This window comes from Tachypleus tridentatus, chromosome 10, assembly GCF_004210375.1.
Source record: "Tachypleus tridentatus isolate NWPU-2018 chromosome 10, ASM421037v1, whole genome shotgun sequence".
Classification (NCBI taxonomy): domain Eukaryota; kingdom Metazoa; phylum Arthropoda; class Merostomata; order Xiphosura; family Limulidae; genus Tachypleus; species Tachypleus tridentatus.
Window position 1 is genome coordinate 21214794 of NC_134834.1, and position 13964 is coordinate 21228757.

General features: G+C 39.7%; 1 protein-coding gene across 1 annotated transcript in view; it reads right to left on the reverse strand.

Moving 5' to 3' along the window:
* LOC143228856 (transmembrane channel-like protein 1) overlaps positions 1 to 8031 on the reverse strand; it is an 83414-nt gene extending 75383 nt beyond the window's left edge. The window contains exons 1-2 of the mRNA XM_076460253.1: positions 7996 to 8031; positions 7339 to 7522 (exon numbers count right to left, since the gene is read on the reverse strand). The gene's annotated coding sequence lies outside the window, so the exon portion shown is untranslated. The remainder of the gene's footprint in view (positions 1 to 7338; positions 7523 to 7995) is intronic.
* Between the last annotated feature and the right edge of the window lie 5933 nt (positions 8032 to 13964).

A 13964-nucleotide genomic window follows, 5' to 3' on the forward strand; every position in this document is an offset into this window, starting at 1 on the left:
AGTATAGATTTATTCTTAACTATAAACAAACAAATGCTCCAACTACGATTTCAAACCTTTTAACATAAAAACAATTGTATCGAATATCGTTAAAAGTTCTTTTTACTACTCGTGCGACAAGTGCACGGAATGTTTTGTTGAGGCTTCTTTAACAAAAGAAAAATACGTACTTATAACATGTCAGAGAACATTAGAGATACCGGCAAATTATATCTAAACACCTTAGTGCGAAGAAGTAACAGATGGGTTAGCTAGTTGGGTGTGGTCGTCAATATTCGTAAAAGTGTGTTCATTTTGTTTCTAGCTCTGGGTGTGGCTCATTCGGATCCATTATTTATCACTCTTAAACGTGCTATCTTTTATTGTAGAAACAGATATCGAAACCACCCACGCACACACATCCTTAACCGTAAGTCCTCTGGGTATTGGCTAAGTACTAATGCAATTATACTGACACTGAATAATAGAAAACTTAGTTATTGTATGGTGTCCTTATTAAGAAATAACGTGATGTATAGTGAGTTAATGTTTATTATGACAAGTAAATCTAGTCTGTTCAAGCTGTCCATGAAACACCCCCAGGAATGAAAAAAAAACAACCTTCTATTATGGTAGTTTTGATAAAGTTAAGCAGTAATTTGTTACGTAAATTATGACATACATAAGTGGTCAAAAGACCATTTATGTTAGAAGAGCTAATATCTGGGTTGTTTCACGTCATATATTTAAAAAGGGGGGGGCTGAGCTACAAACGTAAGAGTCATTATTACGCTGAAATATAAAGGTTTAAAAAATCAATATATATTAACAATATAAAACCTGTTATATACGGAACACACAGGAAAACCGCCACAGGTTAATAACCTGTTTCACTTATGATCATGTTATAATTATAAAGAAAGAAACAAAACTTTGTCGCATGTTAACGAATTTTCATAGAGTGGGTTTGGTTTTGAATTTCGCGCAAAGCTACACGAGGGCGATCTGAGTTAGCTGCATCTACTTTACCAGTGAAAGATTAGAGGGAAGGCAGTTAGTCATCACCACTCACCGCCAACTTTTGGGCTACTTTTTCACCAACAAATAGTGGAATTTACCGTAACATTATAATGCCCCCACGGCTGCAAGGGCGAGCATGTTTAATGAGACGGGATTTCGAACCGACGACGATCAGATTGCGAGTCAAGTGCCCTAACAATTTTGAGAGAATGTAGAGAAATTTGCTCGATCCCAGTGTTTGCAGATAAACTAAATAGGAAAGATTATATTTGAACAACCATACTAGGCAAAAGCAAAACTATTTTCAAACACATAAAATAGATTATGTTTTAGTTTTCATTAATATCGAAACCCTCGCATAAAAATGTGATTTCCTTTCCATTCTAAACATGGGGGTAAAAAACCCAACGCATTAGACATATCAACTTTCGCCCATAGTGTGGACAGCTCTACACGGACTTTTGTCATTTGTTTGTTATTTGACATCAGGTATGGGGGTGAGACCCAAAGAACATTACTTCAGTGTATGAAGGTGATAAAGAGGTTCCGTTGTTACGAGCATGTTATGTAGAAGTCTTCTGTTATCTCAGCTAATGTCCCCCGCAGGGACAGCGGCAAGTCTACAGATTTACAATTCTGAAATCAGGGGGTCGATTCCCCTCGGACTCAGCAGATAGCCTGATGTAGCTTTGCTATAACAAAACACACACACGCGCGTCAGTAAATATGCATTCGTGTCACCATGTTAACTGAATTGACATGTATATTGATATCACTTTGTTGACTGAGCTAATATGTATCCATATCACTCTGTTCAATGAACTGACGTGTATTCATATCACTGTTTTAAATGAGTCAATATGCACTCATGTCACTGAGTTCTATTTGTTGAATGTCATAAAGGTTTTAGTTTTTTTATTGATTCTGTTTACCGCATTGCAATCACTTGTTGTGTTTTTTTTTCTTGTTCAGTTTAAAACAAAAATAATTATATTACTATTTCTGCCACGTTCAGTGTGAAAACTACGTACGTTAAATGATTGGTTTGTTTTTGTTTTTGGAATTTCGCACAAAGCTACTCAAGGGCTATCTGTGCTAGCCGTCCCTAATTTAGCAGTGTAAGACTAGAGGGAAGGCAGCTAGTCATCACCACCCACCGCCAACTCTTGGGCTACTCTTTTACCAACGAATAGTGGGATTGACCGTCACATTATACACCCCCACGGCTGGGAGGGCGAGCATGTTTAGCGCGACGCGGGCGCGAACCCGCGACCCTCGGATTACGAGTCGCACGCCTTACCCGCTAGGCCATGCCGGGCCTTAAATGATTGGACGAGAATAGCTTTAGGGTGTGAAACTATTATTCGCTGCAGAACGTTCCGTTTTTTTTTTGCCATTCACTGGCCAGGTGGGTAAAGGCGTTCGATTCGTAATGTGAGTGTTGTGGGTTCGAATCCCCATCGCACCAAACGTGCTATGCTAGCTCTTTCAGCCGTGGGGGCGTTATAATGTAACGGTCAATCCCCCTATTCGTTGGTGAAAGAGTAGTCCAAGAGTTAGCGGTGGGTGGTGATGACTAGATGCCTTCCCTCTAGTCTTACACTGCTAAACTAGGGACGGCTAGCGCAGATAGCCCTCGTGAAGCTTTACGCGAAATTCATAAACAAACAAACAGTCGAATAACGTCGCGAGTTTGTTATCAAAACTGGTTACTCCCTAATTTCTCAGCGGTGATGCCAAGGACTTATAACGCTTAAACACGAATTTCGATACCTGTGGTGAACACAACTGGGAGAGTCCATTGTGTAGCTTTGTGGTTAAAAAAACAACAGAAAACTGGCGTGTGAGATGGAGGACCAGTTTATATTCCTGGAGTGTGTTTGGAGATGTTCTATCCTTGAAAAAAGCGTGTGGTGACATGTTCCCCCATCACGTCAAATAAACTTTGATGTTCTATTCATATTCTTTCTTCCACTTTGTGATTTCAACCAAGCTCAAGTAAACGTACTGTACTAGACCTACTTCTTTAAGGCCCTCGAAAAACTGTCTGTTTCAAGAGGAAATAAAACTAAAGTGAAGAGTAATAGATATTTTGACTTCTTGCTTTTGAAGTTCGTATGTCGTGCTGTGTTGTAGCACAATTCTTCTCGTGATTCATGACATGTGCACATTTTACTGACGTTACGACAGTAGAAATTGCAAGCTGTTTTATGTGACGTCATTTTTAGTGTCTACTGAATGACTAACTGACAACACGCTACTGTATAGTGGTGCGAGTAGTTAAAGCAGGTGACCTCTCCAGGCGACATTCTACCCTCTTTCCGGGAAGACCGTATATTGTGAAGTGAAGTTAGCAGAAATAAAGAGAAGACAACGTCACCTACCGCCATTTCTTGGGCTAGTCTTTACCAACGACTAGCGTGATTATGCGTTACATTATAACCTTCCTCCACAGCTGAAAGCGCGAGCGTGTTTGGTAGCGGGCACTCGAATCTTGGACGTACAGATTGCGATTCGAACACCTTAACAGCCTTACCATACTAGGCCAAGTTACATTATCTTTATCGGCCTAACGAGCATTATACATCAGTATTTAAACCGATTGTTTGTTTGTTTTTGAATTTCGCACAAAGCTACTCCAGGGCTATCTGTGTCATTCCTAATTTAGCAGTGTAAGACTAAAGGGAAGGCAGCTAATCATCACCACCCACCGCCAAATCTTGGGCTACTCTTTTACTAACGAATAGTGAGATTGACTGCCACATTATAAGCCCCCCACGGCTGGAAGGGCGAGCATGTTTGGCGCGACGGGGATGCGAACCCGCGACCCTCAGATTACGAGTCGCACGCCTTAACACGCTTGGTCATGCCGGGCCTATTAAAACCAAATAGATAAAAAGAAATACCATGTCCTGGTATTGTTACATAAATTCGAATTGTTTGTTTTATTTTTTCCCCCAATTTGCTGTTCTTTGTGGATCCACCAATGAAAAAAACAAACAAACTTGATATTGTATAAACTAATAGAAATCTAGCTTCTGATCACCCAGTATAACATCACTCAACGGACACAGCATATATACATATATACTCTTCAAAACAAAAAACGCAAAAAGGGATATTTTTGTTATTTTCAAGAGAAATATATGTAATAACGTTACAAGCTCAGAGTATGTGATGTTACACGGGTTAAGGCACTGATTGTCAGACCAAAATGACAATAAAAGTTATGCACTTTGAAAACGGAGGAAAACATCGGATTTTTCGCCAAAACGCAGGCGTGTCCAATAAATTTGTTTGAGAGATCTGCATTCTGCAAGTGCAACATGTGCAAAATCCCAATAAAAGTAACGGGTTCTCGATTTCCATAGCTCAGTGTTAAGCCACCGACACGCAATACAGTTACGCCAAGACTGACTGAAGCACAACGCAACAACGCCATTGGTCGCTTGGAAGCAGGCGAATCTCGATCAGATGTTGCCAGAGCTGTGAATGTCCAACCAAGCACCATCACAAGGCTATGGAATCGTCACCAACAACATGGATCAACTCGTGACCGTCCACGATCTGGCAGACCTCGTGTGACCACGCCCGCACAAGATCACTACATCCGGTTACGTCACCTTCGGGATAGGACCACCACTGCGACGTCTACTGCCTCAACCATACCAGGGCTGCGTAGGATTTCCGATCAGACTGTACGCAACCGTCTACTAGATGCAGGAATCCGACCTCGACGTCCAGTCAGAGGCGTCATCCTCACCCAGCAACATTGTCAAGCACGGCTGCAGTGGACTCGGGCACATCGGGTATGGCCTCATCGACGATGGAGGCATGTTTGGTTCAGCGATGAATCACGTTTTATGCTTCGTAGGCAGGATGGAAGGACCCGTGTTTACCGTCGCCGAGGTGAACGTTTTGCAGCAAACTGTGTGCAGGAAGTTGACAGATTTGGTGGTGGCAGCGTCATGATGTGAGCTGCCATCGCTTTCAATGCCAGAACAAACCTTTTGCACCTTCGAGGGAATCTTACGGCTCAACGATACGTTGACGAGATTCTTAGGCCCCATGTGCAACCCATCATGGTGAACGTCAACGACGTTTTTTCAACATGACAAGAGCCGTCCTCACACAGCCCGACTCACCATTGTCTTCTTGAGACACCACAACATCAACGCTCTTCCCTGGCCTACCAGATCACCAGATTTAAACCCCATCGAACATCTTTGGGACGAGTTGGACCGACGTCTGCGACGGCGACAACCTCAACCGCAGACTCTACCTCAGCTTGCAGCAGCTTTGCAGGCTGAGTGGACAGCCATTCCACAGGATGTGATTCGTCATCTCATCGCTTCCATGGGCAGGAGATGCCAAGCAGTTATTGATGCTCACGGGGGGGCATACTCGTTATTGACGTTGAGTGACGTTAAACTTCAACTAGTGAGCGTGGAATTCGCCTTTGCAGACTTTGGATGTTCAGCAGTGAATGTGCAAAGTTTCACACATGTCATAGAGAACTACTTGGAATAAACTTGTTAACAATTTGTCTCATATTTTGCCTTTTGCGTTTCTTTTTTTGAAGAGTATATATCCCTCATATGGTCACAAACAGTAAACCAATTCCACGTGAAACGCTACTGAAAACAATATTATATTATTATTACTACTATATGTATTTGACGTCATTCAGCAGATTGGAAATCTAATAGAACTATACATAATGCTTTAACGACTCGTCAAAAATGTACAATATTGTGATATAATTAGTGGACTAGTCCTTAGGAGCACCGCAACTAGTGGAACGAGCAGAGAATAACAATCAACAATCTTTTCTCATCAAATGAATAAGAAATTCAGTTAAAATACGTAAGACTCTAAGCGATAATCCATATAACCCAGTGTAGAATACCAGTTAATAATTGTATAATACCCTTCTTAATAACTTTATAATATGCGTTGTGTTTGTTTCTTTTTCTCAATTTCGCGCAAAGCTACACGAGAGCTATTTCTGCGCTAGCCGTCTCTAATTTAGTAATGTAAGGTTAGAAGGAAAGCGGACGAGTCATCACCACCTACCGCCAACTCTAGGGTTACTCTTTTGCCAAAGGACGGTGGGATTGACCGTATATTATGACGCTTCCTGGGCTGGAAGGACAAGCACGTTCGATGTGACTGGGATTCGAACCCGTGGCCCTCACATTAGGAGTCGAGTGCTCTAATTACCTGGCCATGCCGGGCCTGAATGTATTTGTGTATTCCTTAAAATAATGCATAAACAGAGATATCCTGCATTGCGTATCTACTCGTCAGGTGTCGCTCTCTTTCTTTAAGACAAATTCATTGACTTAAGCGCCAGTTTGAGCAACTTGGAAGATAGAGAGCTCTTACAAAACTTGCTACCCCTCCCTACCGGGTATGTCTTTCAAATAAGTTAGAGTATAGGTAGATGTTGACATATGGGGGGTTAACTGTTAATAAAATAAATAACAAAACTGTTAACAGGGATGTTTAGTGTATTAGATCGACGGAAAACCAACTGTGCTTAGTTTAGTAATTAGTAGGTATTGTTTGTTTGTTTGTGTTTGGAATTTCGCACAAAGCTACTCGAGGGCTATCTGTGCTAGCCGTCCCTAATTTAGCAGTGTAAGACTAGAGGGAAGGCAGCTAGTCATCACCACCCACCGCCAACTCTTGGGCTACCTTTTTTACCAACGAATAGTGGGATTGACCGAAACATTATAACGCCCTCACGGCTGGGAGGGCGAGCATGTTTAGCGAGACGCGGGCGCGAACCCGCGACCATCGGATTACGAGTCGCACGCCTTACGCGCTCGGCCATGCCAGGCCTCTAGTAGGTATTAATTAGACAACATTCAATTACTTCTTATTCGCAGAATGTTTTATATATCCCAAACGTATCTTCATTTCAAATGATTTTCTGTAAACAGGTGTCTTGAAAAGAAATACTAACTTACGGAATATTGCCCGGCATGGACGTCCAGGTGGTGAGGGCGCTCGACTCGTAATCCGTGGTCGCGGGTTTGAGTTCCCCTCACATCAAACATGCTCACCCATTCAGCCGCGGGGTCGTTAAAATGTGACTGTCAGTCCCACTATTCGTTGGTAAAAAGAGTAATTCCCCCCCCTCAAGAGTTGGCGGTGGGTGTAATGACTAGTTGCCTTCCCTCTGGTTTTTACATTGCTTAATTAGGGACGGCAAGCGCGGTTAGCTCTCGTGAGGCTTTGCGCTTTTATTTTATTTTTTTTTGTATTACCAAAATCATATTTATTTCAAATTTTTTTCCGACAACAGGTGTCCTGAAATGAATCAGTACTCACTCTCCAGATGATGTAGTAAAGGATGATAACCTTCGCCGATCTCGAGTGTGGGGGTCAAAGTCCCAGGTAAAGGGCGAAGATCCACGACGGGGGGGGAGTGACGAGAACGCTTTCTTCGTCGTTCGCTTGCCTTGCGAAACAGCAGAGCTTCCAGATTCTCGTCGTCCGAATCGTTTAGTTCCATCTGTTAGTTTAAACAAAGCTTTCTTAATACGTCACGAACTCAAGACGAATTATTACTTATATATTTATTAAAAGACATGTTTCAATATAGAATACAGGAGGTAAATATGAATGACAATTATAAACGATGTTGAAAGTGACCCCCGTTGGCATCAATACAGGCATGGATTCTTCTTATTTTGTTTCTAAACACCGCTATCAGTTGCTGGCTCGAAATAGACTGAATGAATGCTGTTATCACGGCTTTCAAAACTGCACAGTGACTTTCCGAACACCCTGAAGTATCCAATACATACATATATGTATTTATATTTATGAATATTTGTATATAAATAACGCATATTAAACCTCTGATTTAAAATTAGAGCATCAATACTAAAAATAACACGAAAAGGACACAATAAAAATGGATGTGGTATTTTTTTTTTGTGAACATTCATTAGGGTCAACAATATTTTCAGAGGTTGTACTTACGTTTGCTTCCCGTGTGAGTGTTTAGTTATTCACAAACCTACAGAATCGTGAAGTTGAGGATAGAGCTCTTTATATAGAGAGTGCTTCCCAGACTCCTCCTTGTCAGGGTGGGGTCTCATCCAGGTAATCATGTGTATTTCCTCCTTCCACACACTCACACACCACTGATGCTCGCTGTCAGTTGTATAGTAAAACACTAGACATTGTATTAGCTATGTTTTTGCTACCTCATTTAAAGAAACCTCGGTTATTTGCTGGAAACCTAATTTGTTATACAAAACTTCTGTTATCAAAGTGATCTCTCTTTCTAAGATAACGTTACAAAATGGATAAATGTCCATCAGCTCTATAAATAGCATATTAACGCTAGAAAGTCGAATTGGTTCATGCTTTTAACATTATGAATGTACTTGATAAATTACTCATACGTAGTAACTCTTGGCTGTTGGAGAGTTTTTCTCAGGAAAACGTGATGTGTCGTAAAGGTTAAAGGTTACAAGACACGACGGTTGATTTCTGACGTTCCGAAAGCAGAATTTGGGGAATGTAGATTTTTGTAAAGTATTTTGCAGAAAATAAAAAAATTAAATTACAATAATAAAAAAGTGGCCAACACAAAACTACACAATGAATTATTCTATGTTTACTCTGTCCACTAAGAGTATCGAATCTAGATCTTTGGCGTCGTAAGTGTGCAAATTTTCTGCTGAGCCACTGGAGGAGGCCCGGCATGGCCAGGTGGGTTAAGGCGTTTGACTCGTAATCTGGGGCGTTATAATGTGACGGTCAATCCCACTATTCGTTGGTAAAAGAGTAGCCCAAGAGTTGGCGGTGGGTAGTGATGACTAGCTGCCTTCCCTTTATGCATGCAAAAACGGCTCGTTTGGGTTGAGAAAATATTTTACGTAGAAAAGCGAACAACGTTTCGACCTTCTTCGGTCATCGTCAGGTTCACAAAGAAGTGGGGCCTGGTATGGCCAAGTGCGTAAGGCGTGTGACTCGTAATCCGAGGGTCGCGGGTTCGCGCCCGCGTCGCGCTAAACATGCTCGCCCTCCCAGCCGTGGGGGCGTATAATGTAACGGTCAATCCCACTATTCGTTGGTAAAAGAGTATCCCAAGAGTTGGCGGTGGGTGGTGATGACTAGCTGCCTTCCCTCTAGTCTTACACTGCTAAATTAGGGACGGCTAGCATAAATAGCCCTCGAGTAGCTTTGTGCAAAATTCCAAAACAAACAAACAAACAAACACAGAGAAATGCTTTCCCTTTAGTCTTACACTGCTAAATTAGGGACGGCTAGCGCAGATAGCCTTCGTGTAGCTTTGCGCGAAATTCAAAACAAATTAAAGAAACGAATAATTCTAAGATTTCTAGGATTCAGGTATAATTGTTTATAACTTGGAACTAATAACCAGATGGAAGGCATCCAAACAGAAGTACTCGCCGCAACAAAGCTATTATTAGGCTTTTTTAAAAATAGAATAACGACTTTGATTGTCACTTTTATAACACTCCAACAACCAACTGAAATGCGGAGTGAGTTCAACGACATCTGGTCTCGGACTCCAGATTCCACGAACTGCACACCGGACATACTACAATTAAAGCAAGTGTCCGGCCAATGACGAGAACAACCTGATCATATGACGCTAGTGAAAGTAGCAGACGAACGGGTGAATATCGTCGCTACTACACCTGAAACCATCAGTTTTCTGTGGTTATTTTTAATCGCAGGCCCCAGGTGAGACTTACAACTCTAAAATCCTGGACTTACCTGTAGTAAGTAGACCACGGATACCTTATAGTGTAACTTAGTGCTTCAATTCAAAACAAGAATTATGCTTAACTTCACGTTTTACTCTAAAACAAGCAAACTGTAATTACATTTAAGACAGAACCAAGCTACACATCACTGTTCCTATGTTTTCAGGCCCAACATGGCCAGGTGGTTAAGGCACTTGACTCGTAATCTGAAGGTCGCTGGTTCGAATACCTATCACATCAAACATGCTCGCCCTTCAGCCGTGGGGACATTATAATGTGACGGTCTGTCCCACTTTTCGCTGGTGAAAGAGTGACCCAAAAGTTGGCGGTGGGTGGTGATGACTAGCTGGTTTCCCGTTAGTCTTACACTGCTAAAGTAGGGGCGATAGCCCTCGTGTAGCTTTGCGCGAAAATGAAAATAAACCAAACCAAAGTACCGTTGGGTCTTGAAAAAATATGATATAATATGGAACCACACCACATTTCTTAAAAAAGAAATGTCATCATATCTTGTCAAGATGTTCTTTGAATATTGAGAAAATGTCTTTCTATGTTAATGTAAAGCTTTTGGTTTTAACACAAACAAAAAGATTTTATGATTTTTTAAATATTTGCCGTTGTAGGGCGTTGTTGGAAGTATAAAACTACGTTGATAATTTAACTTATTTTATTTTTTAGTTTTGCAACCGTTGTGGAAGTGCTGATGCTAGAATTGTTTATACTTTTCCGTTAGCTACTTACAAATAATTTGTTCAAAGGCAGCTTATATAACATTCTATATCAGAAGTTAACATACAGTTGATATAAAGTTTGTTCTTTTTTGGATCACGAACGTTTATAAGTAGTTTGTAATTTATCAGTGAGGTGTTGACGCATATTTAGAACAGCAGCACATCTTTTAGGCTCAAACTAGAATATATCATACTATTGTGACGCCCTCTATCGTTTGGTGGGTTCTTTAAGATGGTATCCTGAAAATATCGTTAACAAATTAATTTGTTTTTGCTTAACGTTTGCTACAAGCTACTATCGCCTGTAGGTATTTGTAAGCCTAAAACTACCAGAGTAAAATTCAGTTGAACAAACGATAACCTTATTTATAAACGTGGCGAAATATCCATAAATAAGACTTTAAGTTAGTTTTTTTTTTTTTTAGTTTAAGGATTGAGAAGTAGTGAAGCTCTGAGATGAGTTCCAGTTATTGTGTGTATTTCGTTACTCGCTTATTAACATTCACAAATACTGTACGTATTCTAGCACTAACTTTACATACTTTCTTAACCTCGCGTCATTGTCATGCTAGCAGCTTCCTCTAACAAATAATTTAATTAAAACATTGAAAATATATCTTAAATGTGCAGTTTCCCTCTTTTTAAGTGTAAACAGCTGAATAATTTATTTTTACTTTTTTGGTAAGAAAGTGTATAAGAATTTTTTTAATATATTCTATGTGAATACTAAAATTTCAAATGAACACAAATAAACGGTCAAGATCAATGAGAAATAAATGTAACGATTATCAAATCTATTTATCCATAAATTAATGTTGTTTCTCGCTACTTCGATTACCAGAATTCTTAACAGCTATTATTAAGTAATCTGTAGTATGTTTAATACTCGGAAACTCTTGGGCGGGACAGTAACTTACTGCCTCTAGAGGGCCTACTAAAGCTAGCATGAACTGCTTAAAGAGCTCTTTACTGTAATGCTAAGTATTGCGATGTTCATTAACTGCAGAACGCCACATTACTTTGGTTTTAATACAGGTTATAGGAGTTAAACGCTATGAAAATATTCAAAATAACAAAAGGCCCACGTTTACATACTGCCAAAGACAAGGAATGTGTTGGATCATAACGTTATCTTTAAACTAATCCGTTACTAAAGACAAGTCGTCCATGTAGATAAATATTTATTAAAAACTATGATTAGAGAACTGAGGAAAATAAAAACAAGTTCATTACAGCTATGGTTTCATTGGCATAGAAGTAGACTTGTGACCCTAAAAACACAGTTTCAATAAATTGTTTTACAGGAAATACGTCATCAGTTGCAGCGCCTCTAGTGGCGAAATCATGAAATATTTATGAAATAATCAATTTTCTTTATTTTACTCAGTTCTGCAATTAGAAGTCTCGCCACATACCAACGGTTTTAAGTATTAATTATACATAGATTAAACTTGGTGGTAATGGGACAGTATATTGAAGCTCACAAACAGTGTGTGAAGTTGAATATTCATTTCAGGACAGTGTGTATTAAGTTATGTAACATCGAGGTTTTAACGAAAATATAAATTTCTTCAATTTAATGCGTCACTACATGACGTTTCCTTGGTAACGTGAAAAGCCCACGAACGTGGTAACAAAACCTACCTCAAGTGGGTAGCTTATTAACTAAATGATTTTATATTATGCATCAATGTGATAGAGCTTAATGTAATGACCCCCTCATTGGCACATTGAAGGCTTATAATGCGAAAAACATGTTTTCGGTACTCGTGGTGAGCACAGCACAAACAGCCCATTGTGTGTATTTTGGTTAAACCACAAACATATGAAGCGAAACGTTTCGTAACACGTGCAGTTGGGCCATCTCGTTTCATTGTTGTTCTTTTATATACATACATGGAATTTTACTTAATTTAAATGGAAATTAGGTGGAAATGATAAAAAAGAACATGTTTATGGTTTGTCTTAAGCCTTTCGACCACAACAAAGTCAGTGCTGCATACAGCGCCCCCATTTTAACGTTGTGTATCGCAAAGAAAAAAATGATCCCAAATAACTATTCGTTGTTTTAATAATGCCATTAGTATAAAGTTATATAATAATGCATAATTAATTGTACACACTTTGTTTCGTTCAACGACATAAATAATTCATGTTGGTTGGATTTTGGTTATGGAAAGCAAAAAGTCATTTACATGGATATTGAGTTTCCTTATTTATTGAAAAGCTTATTTATTTGGAGAGAAGTGTTTTTAACCGAACAGCTCAAAATGGCATGTTAATTTCCACGAAATTATCTTTGTTCACGTGCCTCTCCAATTACAGCAGAAATTTACAAAAAAATAATGTTCAGTGTGGTTGTTAATTTTGTTTGAATAAAGATACAATTATCTCCATTTCTATCTGCTCGTACAATAGAAAAAAAAAAAAATTCCGTACACGAGTTACACTCGTTACTGGAGTTTTAACATTAGGTGTAAGTGTTTTTACGCTCCTTCCTTATTTTAATATTACTGAAAATCGTACATGTAAATATTTGTACATAAGACAATTGTATTAAAAACAAGTGAGAAGAAATATCCAATCATTACGCTTATAAAACCTGCATATTATATTAACAGACTTACCAAGAACAGGAAATACTGGAAAGTATATGAAACTCAGACATTTATATTCTGAAGTGATATCTTGCCATCTACGTTCTAAAACAGGAGTTCCTAATAAAAAAAAGTTTGACCCCCCAACCTGTAACTTTAGGCTGATGATTGAAAACCAGTGACGTAGTAAACACCATAAAATCTTCTCTATATATACTCTACCCTTTAATTAATTCAACACAAGTTTTATTGGATTATAATTATTTATCGTTGAATTAAATGACCATTTTTGTTTACGGCCCTTCCCTCCCACTATACGACTCCCACTTTGTACAAAAATAATTCACAACCTGAGATTACAGAAAGTTAGATTCCCAAAGCATGTATGTTGCTAACGGATGTTGCTGTAAATATAAGTGTAGTGAAAGTGTTATTGTTTCAAACTAAGCACAAAGTCCGCAGACATACCCCTGAGTCACTGGGGAAGGGGGGGCGTGGTGAAAGTGACAACCCACTTAACGAGCATTTAAACATTTCGTTTGTCATTGTGGTCTATTTTCGGCAACTTCAACTTTCTTATTTGAGTCTTTGTGCGGAAATCTAAAACATTTTTCCGTGGTATGAAAGGTTTATCGACTCAAATAATAAAAGTGTTTCGTTTTTTCTAGTTCATGTCCACGTTTCGGGCCTGGCATGGCCTAGCGCGTTAAGGCGTGCGCTTCGTAATCTGAGGGTCGCGGGTTCGCGCCCGAGTCGCGCCAAACATGCTCGCCCTCCCAGTCGTGGGGGCGTTATAAAATGACGGTCAATCCCACTATTCGTTGGTAAAAGAGTAGCCCAAGAGTTGGCGGTGGGTGGTGATGACTAGCTGCCTTCCC